We start from the raw sequence: 9,609 nt of genomic DNA, 5'->3' as shown, positions 1-9,609 counted from the left end.
TGTTTGCATGTTCAGCTTCAAATAAAGTGAGAACTGAGGATCTTTCTGCTCAGTGTGAGTTACCTTCTATAACTGCCAAGATCCCATTATTCAGAGTCAGTTCACAAGAGCTGTCAGAAATGGTGTTTTCTCCCCCCTGAAATGTTAATTTTAATGTAGATTTTAGGTGACAAAAGTACTAGGAATTGAAAAAAAAAAAAAAAAAGTGATGATTGCTAGTAGCTCCAGAGTTGTCTCAGAAGCAAAAGTTTGAGGAGGTTATTCACAAGTACGTACATCGTCAGACTCCAAAACATGGGACAATTTCAGAAAAGTCACCATATTAAAATATATTAGTTTTTGTTGTTGTTGTTTTCTGGAATATTTTTTTTTTTGGGTGGGCAAGTTCTTATTCCCTTAGCAATTGAGAATGAAAATATTCTGACTGACCAAAAAGTTTTCACTGCCACAGCATATTCTGTGTCCTTAAACAGAAGCTTTGATTCTGCAGAAGGGCCCATCCAGTTTCTATCTCTAGGACTGGAACTGCATGAAAATACTAAAAACAAAAGCGCAACATAGTGAATATATTTAAAAATAAAAGTGGAAACTTGTTTTGTTTTTACTGTTGTTTTGCTGCCCATACTATTTTAGTACCCACATAACCTATGTCACAAGCATTTTGTATCTGCAGTGTAGGCACAGCCTTTTACCAGAGAATTTACATTGGAGGCAAATTAGTTTCTGGGGAATAGAAAATCTATCCCTATGTGAAGCTAGTTGCTTTTTTTTTTTTTTTTTTTCTTCTTAAGATTAGTTTCTCCCTTTTTAGGTTATGCATATTCAAAAGATCCATCCAGTTCCAGGATTCCTCAATTCAAATATATCTCTGTCAAGCTGTAAAATAAAAAAGCAAAGCACCAAACTGTGTGTTTGAAAGTTAAAATTAATCTTCCCTTCCATTTTACAGTTAGATCTAACTGATCTCATTATGCTGGGATTTATCTCAAAGACATTTTACCAGACTTCACTAAGCCATTAGCCATCCTAGAAATTTGAATCCTTGCTAGACATAGAATTACAGCTTAAGATAAACTGATTATCCTCATAATATGTCTCCTACTTAACAAAATAGCAGTGTCTCATATGTAAATGCAATCTAAAATTTAGCATTCAGCAAAGGTCATTACAGCGATGCAACTTCAAATCAAGAAACGTTGTTATTCAGATGAAAATGCAACAAAATAAAACAAATACCATTGCTCTAGCAGTATGAGATGAATATATAAATATTATCTGCTAAACTCCTCCAAAACACTATTTTTAACTGGTTTTAACAATCTCTTTTTAGAAGTAGATTATTTAAAAGCAGGTTATTATAACAAAGAATGCTCACAATATCCCTCTGGTTTAGGTAAACAGTATTTTCTGCCACTATGAGATGGAGAAAATGAGACCTTTCTTCATAGTGCTTATGCATCCAGTCTCCGGCAACAATGAAGTAGAAGGGCCGGGATTAGCAGAGGGGAGTTCTGTATAAACAATGTCCTTGTAATTTATCCTGCACTCATCAACATAACACACGAGCAGTTCAGGATGCCATGTAGCTTTATGAAATGGGTAGAAGATATAGGTGAGATTCTCAGGGTGACAATCTGGTTCCTTCAAATCCGGACTACAGATTTCACCCTGAGTATGAGGAGCTTTGCATTTTACACTAAGTAGCTATTTCGGATTAGCATTCCTCATAAACAGTATGGCACTTTTGTTTTTTAAGTAGGCTTTACCCTCCAAACTGGTCAGGAACTGCACCAAAGCCTGTAGTAAAACACAGTCTGAATTATACAATTTCAACTTGTTTTCTGAGGAAATGAAGTTTCCGTGCTCTTTACTGTACAATAGCAACCAAACTCAACACAGAGTACTCAAAGATAATGCCATTCCTATGTTTCATGAAAAGGAGTGGCCAGCAAGCTGCAGCTGAAGAGAAGGCTGTGGTATGAGCTCACACAGAATTTTAGAACCCACATTGGGGAGATTGTTACAAATACCCAATATTAAAAAAAAAAAAAAAAAAAAAAAAAAGATTCAGCTGCTTCCAGAGCCCCTATATCTGTCTGGTTGCTCACAGAATAATATTTCCACTTTATATTTAAAAAATAAATAAAAATGTAGTAGCAGTGAAAGTGATGTAAATCAGAAATCTGCATATTCCTACCTACAGGGGCTGAACCCCATCCTTTGAAACCAGCACTGCTCTAACAGTGCACTAGAATGACAGTCTTGATATGAGCAAAGCATGATCACATCAAAGGGATTTTATTTCAACTGAATAGATAAAATATTTATTCCAAAATTAAGTGAAAGTTCCTGTCAGCAAGACCCACTGCCACGACTGGGTTACTATGGAGTAGTCTGGAAGCACTCTCCCGACTTACATACAGATTGATTCAACCCCAGGCACCAGGCAACAGCAACCCGACGTCAGAACAGCACTGCTAGGAGAAAGACCTTCAAAACTGCTGAAACCAGCACCCAGTAAAAGCATTAACGATTGAAATTGCCTGCAGCTAAACGACTGTTTAGTGCCGTGTTTGCTTTTGTGGAGTCATCATGTTCACTGTTTATTTACAATCCACTATGTTTTTAAAGCAATGATATAGTATTGCACTTAATGAATATGCTGAAATACTGCTGCCAGGAATTGCCTTTAGCTTAGCCAAGCCAGCAGAATTCAAACAAGCCTGAAAACATAGGCTGAAGAAATGATACTTTCTTGGAGAGACATTTTTGTGTGTGTGACTAAAGCTGGTTTGAGAATATAAATCAAGCTTTGTGGACACTGTGTTATATGGTTTTCATGCCAGCTGCTCACTGGCATCTAGCTGATCATTTTTGTCATTATTACCTATAGACTATCCTCCAGTTAATTAAATTTCAGCTTCCCAAAACTCCATAATTTATTTCAACTTTTTGCTCATTTTAAGAAAAGGTCACTTTAATAAAATGTTTTCTCCAGAAAGTAATTAAAAGGAAACCCAAATCCTTAGTATAATTCACTAGAAATTAATGCACTTAGTGAAACTGAAATTAATGCAATTACTGATAATATTTGAATTCGGCACCTGGCCAAGCAGCCAGTATAGCCACCATTCTATGTTTCTGCCATTCATTCCTTCTCTGCCCAGGCATCATCCAGGTAACAATGCTGTGAGAATCTTAAGGAACTGCAGAAGGAAAGTAGCTTTTCAAAATCTACATTTTTTAATAAAAATGCTGTTAATGCTACTCTTCACAGTTTATAGCATAACAAATGTACAGTCACATGCTATTTAATATCCAGATAACTGAATTTTCTCTTTTATCCCCTCTCTTATACTCTTTTCTCAATCTCTAATCTCTCTAATCTCAGTAATGCTTAAGAAAGCATTAGCAAACACAGCTAGAGACTTACAAACAGTAATTGATCCAAGGCAGGTTTTGGTTATCTACCTGTTCCCTGTTGCAGTTTAACAGCACAAGCAATGTATACAAGTATACAGCTTTACAGCTCTATCCAGCTTCTTTGCCAGTTTTATCACCTGGGCTGATTTCCATGATGACCCTCTGAGGTCCGTGATGCCATCATGGGCTAGCTGAATTTGAATTCCCATTCATCGTTCTGCACTGTAGGGCTGCCCTGCACCGACTAGGTGGTATCATTCATCACACCTAACTTCAGCTCTGAAAACCTGGTTCTTCACGCTCTCTCAATAGCCAGTGGGCAGAAGCAAGGCACCTCCAAAATGTGGTTATCTGTTGTATTCTGGACACCTCTCTTAGGACGGTTACGCAAAAATGTCTTCTGGTGGCACTTACCTCTCCCAGCGAATGTGGAGAAACTAATGAATAGCTCAGCAGATGAAGATACCCAACTTCAAGGCAGCTGCCTTTGGGCAAAACAAATCTTATCCTGAGCCTCAGGCTAGTAGCGCATCCCAGGCTTCGCTCATCTAAAGATCAGATCCATATATTTTATGGAATTTTTAGAGGATGTTATACAGATTATAAATGCATTCACTCTAGGGCACAGCAAGTTGAACTTATATTCTGCAAGGGCCTCCAGCAACATGCAATGACCTGGAAATTCTGCAGCATCTTTACTTAAATTTAAATACTGAGTTCTTGTCATTAGTAAAATAAAAATAAAACAATCACTTGAGTATTCTCTGTGTTACTTAGGGTGACTAAAGACTGAGTAGCAACTGTATCATTTATATATTTATTTATTTGTTTAGTGAACCATTTAGCTACGCTGTAGAAGTTACCAATAGAAAAGCTAGAAGTGTTGATAGATACCTGGTAAAGAGATACTTGGGGGCGTTATAACCTGAGAAGCCAGCAGAAGGAGTTTGGGAATGTGGGATAATATTGGGTGGGTATTTCTGCTCACACAATCAAGCAGCTAACTCACTGAAGTTATTTGAACTTTTAAATTTCAAGTTAACAATCACACTGAGTTTATTGGTACATGTCACTGAGGTTCTTTTTGAAGACTGACTCCAGATTTACTGTCCTTTTTTATGATTCTCCAAAAAATAAATACATTCTGGAGCTTCTCTAACCTACCACGCTCCCTTGTCCCAGATAGATGCCTTTCTCCAGCCCTATTATAGCCCACAGTGCCAGGCCGACCACGTCTTGTGGGAGATGGCTGCTTTTGCTGGTCATTTTCTTCCCTAGAATTTTTCTACTAACTTCCAGATGTTTGGCAGCCATGGCAGAACAAGAACTCTGAGCAGGCTGCCAAACATCTACTAATCCCAGACATTGTGTATGCACAGGTTTGCTCTGTATTTTATGGGCACTGTGATTCTTCAGAATGCCTTCCATCTTCTTCACAAAAGCCATGCAGTTTAGCCAGATATGCTCAGAAATTTGTCAGGTTTGCAATGCAAGAATTTTATAGCATACATGTTACTGAGTTGGTCTGTAGACAAGCAGAAAGTTTAAAGTGTCCAGGACATATCTGAATTGACATACGCATGTAAAGATCCAGCATGCCTTAAGCACCTGTTTCCTTCTACCTTTGGAACTTGAGATGGTGACTGGGAGGTATGAGAGTACCTGTGTACCTCTGAAACATGTTTCTTGCTTTGAAAAATCCCAATTAACTATGTAGGTAAGGAAGAACTGGGTTAACACGAGAGGCTTAAGAGATCTACCTAGGAAGGATTTTCAAACACGGCATGGTCTTCGTGGCAGATAAGCTGCAGTATGCCAAACAAGAGGAGGTTTGGAGCAGGAATCCAAGTAACAACTGCTAAGTAGATTCAACAGAACCAAGGGCTGGGCTGTTGGTCTCTAGCTGGTTTAGTCACTGATGACATTGCATGGTGGTTGCACTATTTTAAGCATTAGTCGTAATATCATGTGTTTCTGACTATGGCTTTCAGTCATCCTGCTAGTTTGATAACGCAGGTTCTTCTTTCTGTACTATGCAACATATTCACTGTATTCTGAAACACTTGTTCAGAATACTTGTTGTATAAAAAATAAAATAAAATCAGAAAGCTTCAGAAATGTGCTGCCAGCTGCACAGTGCACAAATCTCACAGCTTTTCCTTTTGACTGTCCACTTTTTTTTTTTTTTCTTTTTTTTTCAAATGGTATTCTGCATTTTCCAGTCTTGGCTTTTTAACAGTGGAATTATTTACATCTTATCTTTTCTTTCTGAATTACAAGTTAAGCATTAGGAGTACTTTTTAGTATAATTATAGATACAGCATGATAACAAGTAATTCATTAAGAAACTCTAAACTCCCCCAAAGCTTCTTGAAACTATTCGTTTTCATTATTTTTCAAGGTTTTCAGCAGCCTCTGGATGAATAAAAGGAAGCATATGCAGCATTTAGGTTCAATTTTTATTTAATCCATATAATGTCCTCACAAATTTCTCAGAGATGTATGGACTGGCTCTCATTTCCTACATAAAATCTGCCCCAAATCATTTATATTTGAATAAGTAAAACTCATCTACCCAGTTTGCAACAAGGCACCAGGAGCTATGTGCATAGTTAAGATTCACTGTCTGGTCTCTACAAGCAAAGATTGTAAAGCCCTGAATCAAAGTTCAGCACGGTCAATGAGATGCTCCAATTTAATTCAAAGTACCTGCCTTTAAGCAGACAACTTGCACAAGGTGGTGGCTGACACAAGCAGAGCATAATTTTCCCAGTTCCCAAAGTATTGATTCACTTTCTATTAAACCCCAATGTAATGTAATGTAAATTCAATTGACTTTATTTTATTTTAATATTTTATTTTATTTTAATATGTGCCGTTGCCTTTTAGCTAGTTTAGAATACTTCAGCTTTGGCTAGTGTCACATCTTTATTGGGCTCCTGCTGCCATATACCTATCAGTGTCTGAAACCCATGCTGACTTCTTCCATTACAAACTTTTACAGATTTTAAATAGAGAAAAGACAATTCTAACCATGAGGTCTGTGCCTTGTATCAAAATAGTCACAGATTTTCATCCAGTACATCCTACCACAGACTCCTAGTTACTCCATGTCAGACTATACATACTAACAAGGTGTTTTAATCTAGGGAAAATGTTGGGTCTGGATTTATTTTCCCTGCCTTTGGTTAGGTGAGACATAGCTTTGTGTAGCCATTCTTCCATGGTCATTGCAGACAAAAGGAATTCTCTGTTTCATCCCTCCATTAACAATTCTAATTTATGCAAAACAGAAGATATAATTCTGGAAGAAATGCCATTATGATTCTGTCATCATGTTGTGAAGTCCCAGAGACCTGAATCTGCCAGCAGAGAATGAATTATTGTCCTGTAAAAGGCAGAGGACCTGCATAGCATGGACCTCAGTACAGTTTATATTTGAGGCTCAGCTGTTTCTTTCCTTAAGGACTATGCGGAAGGTACTGTCTGTGTTGCCCCTTATATGGGTGTTTTAGCATTCCAGGCCAAAATATCCAGGTCAAAATATCTGTTTAAGATATAGGAAGCATCATGAAAAACTACAGTGAATCATGTCTAAGACGGTGATTCATGTCTTAGTGTGAAGCCCATATCATCTTTTTATCCTCTTCTAACGTGCATCTGAAAAATGCCAGTCTTCATCTCTACCACCGGTCCAACTAAATCTTTGACTGAAACCCTCGTCCACAATCATCTCTCCTATTACTTATTGTAATTTCTTTTACTTTTTTTGTTTGGTTGTTTTTTTACACCTTTATTTACTTCCTTGCTTTGACTTCAGTAAATGCTTGTGTGTTACACATTGCTTTGGTTTGGAAGTTAGAGAAGAGGGGAATGAGACCGGCAGGTAGAAAATGGAAAGAACAGGTAAAGATGAGAGAAAAATTAAATGCTCTAAACTGTGTCAGCCTGATGTAACCCACTTAACCATTCTCTACTAGTTCTCTGAAATATCTGCTTCATTCCATCTCTAAGGAGTGTTTAAGCGTAGTAAGAAAGAAAATGACCAAACAGACAAATGGGAAAAAAGGAGAATCCAAAAAAGTGGGGTGTCAAGAAAATGGAACCAGCCTCTTTTCAGTTGTGCCTAGTGAAAGGAGGAGAGGCAATGGGCACAGACTGAAGCACAGGAGGTTCCAGCTGAATATGAGGGGGCACTTCTTCACTGTGAGGGTGACAGAGCACTGGGACAGGTTCCCCAGAGAGGTTGTGGAGTCTCCTTCTCTGGAGATATTCAAAATCCTCCTGGATGCCATCCTGTGCAATGTGCTCTAGGTGATCCTGCTTGGCAGTGGGGTTGGACTGGGTGATCTTCAGAGGTCCCTGCCAACCTTGGCCATTATTTTATCTGTGATTATATATATGTGATTCTGTGCACATTGTAGGATGAACGTGTGCCCTGCCACGTTTGGGGGGTAGCAGGATTTTAGTCATATAACAAAGGTACTTGTGCTGAAGGCAACCAAATATTGGTCCCCTGCCAGTTACATAGGGGAGGGAAGTCAAAGCATTGCGAAGAGTTTCGACTTATTCAGAGTCCTGTATTCTTGTCTTGCTGCTGCTGCTCCAGCCCAAGTTGCTGTAAGGTGGTTGTGCTGTAAGGTAGGTGGCAGACAGTCCTGAAAAAGGCATCACCCAGCACCCTCTGGCAGCTGGGAGAACCTGGCAAACAGGGCTCTGAAAAAGCCTGGCCTGCACCTGGCACCGTTCACTGCTTGAATTTGGGGCTTTGGTTACAAAGCAGAAAGGATATTCACTAAATTTTAACGACCCTTGAACAGAAATTGCAGGAACTGTGAAGCCTAGGATCAGGAAAATCAAAGAAAAAAAAAAGTAACAAACCAGAGAAATAGTCTGGAAGGAATAGGAAGCTGCTTACAATGGAAGGATGTGAGATATTGTTTTTAAGAATAATTAGCTGCAGAGAAAGAAGATGAAGTAAGATAACGAAGTGTTACTGGCAGGCAGTATGCCCCTCAGATAAGTGTCTAGGTGTGGCACTGCACCATAAACTGAAAATCCAGCACTGTCACAGCTTTGTGTCACATCAGGTACCATTGCAGCCATCACAATGGGGTGTGGAAACAGCTAGTATAAAAGACACATGAAGTTTTAATCAGCGCTGATAAGACCTTGGCTGGAGTACAACATGCACTTTAGGGCACCTCACTCAAAGAAAGACCAATAACAAACCAGGGTAGAGCCATGTAATTGAGCCATGTAATTTTCAGAGCTATACAAAATGGGACCCATGAGGTAAGATTGGAAGAATTCATTTGTTTAGTCTAGCAGTGAATGACTGAGGGAAGATATGATAGCAGTTCTCATACACATAAACTAGTTGCAAAGGAGATATAAACTGTTCTTCATGCCTACGGATCCAGCAAGAAGTGACAGCCTTAAATTGCTGCTTGAAGACTTAGGTTGTTTTTTTACATAATGCTTTTGAACGTAAAGGAATGTTATGCGGCAGCTTGCTGAGGGGAGGTCTGAAGAATCATCATCACTGCAAATCTTCAAGGTCAGGTTAAACAAATATCTGCCAGGAGCTGATTAGATAGAGTTGATTCTGCTCTGAAGCAAGAGGATGAACTGGAAAACCCTTTGAATCTTTTTTAAAATCATGAAATCATGTCTGGAGTCTGCAACTCCATTGTCCCCACTATTTAATTGGCATGAAAAAGAGGTAAAAAAATGTACTAGTGTCACCTCTCCAAGTTTTTTTTTAAATTAAACATTTTTTCTCCTACCTGTTAAATCTCAGTATTGCTTTATCTAGAACTAGGACATTTCTGGTGGAAGAACAGTGAAATGTACATGGAGCTGGAAAATTATATTTATTGAGGTCATTTGATTTTATGTTTTGTAAATACCTAACTTAAATCACATGAGCAGTTGGGATTAAACAAACAAACAAAAACTTTGTTTATAACTACTCATTTTGCTTAGAAGACAGGAATGGCAGGGACAAGAACCCTTTATGTATTTTTTTCTTTTGTTGGAGAGCATCTCTTACTGTTGCTCTGTAAACCACTTTTGTCTCTGTCAGTTTACACACTCTAAACTCCCCAAGTTCTCCCAGTGACACAGGTGCTCTGACATTAGCATTTAGTTTCCTTTTGGCTAGTCTTGAAAACATGTTCAGAA

The sequence above is a fragment of the Aythya fuligula genome, chromosome 1 (genome assembly GCF_009819795.1).
Source record: "Aythya fuligula isolate bAytFul2 chromosome 1, bAytFul2.pri, whole genome shotgun sequence".
Classification (NCBI taxonomy): domain Eukaryota; kingdom Metazoa; phylum Chordata; class Aves; order Anseriformes; family Anatidae; genus Aythya; species Aythya fuligula.
This window is presented reverse-complemented; position numbering follows the sequence as displayed.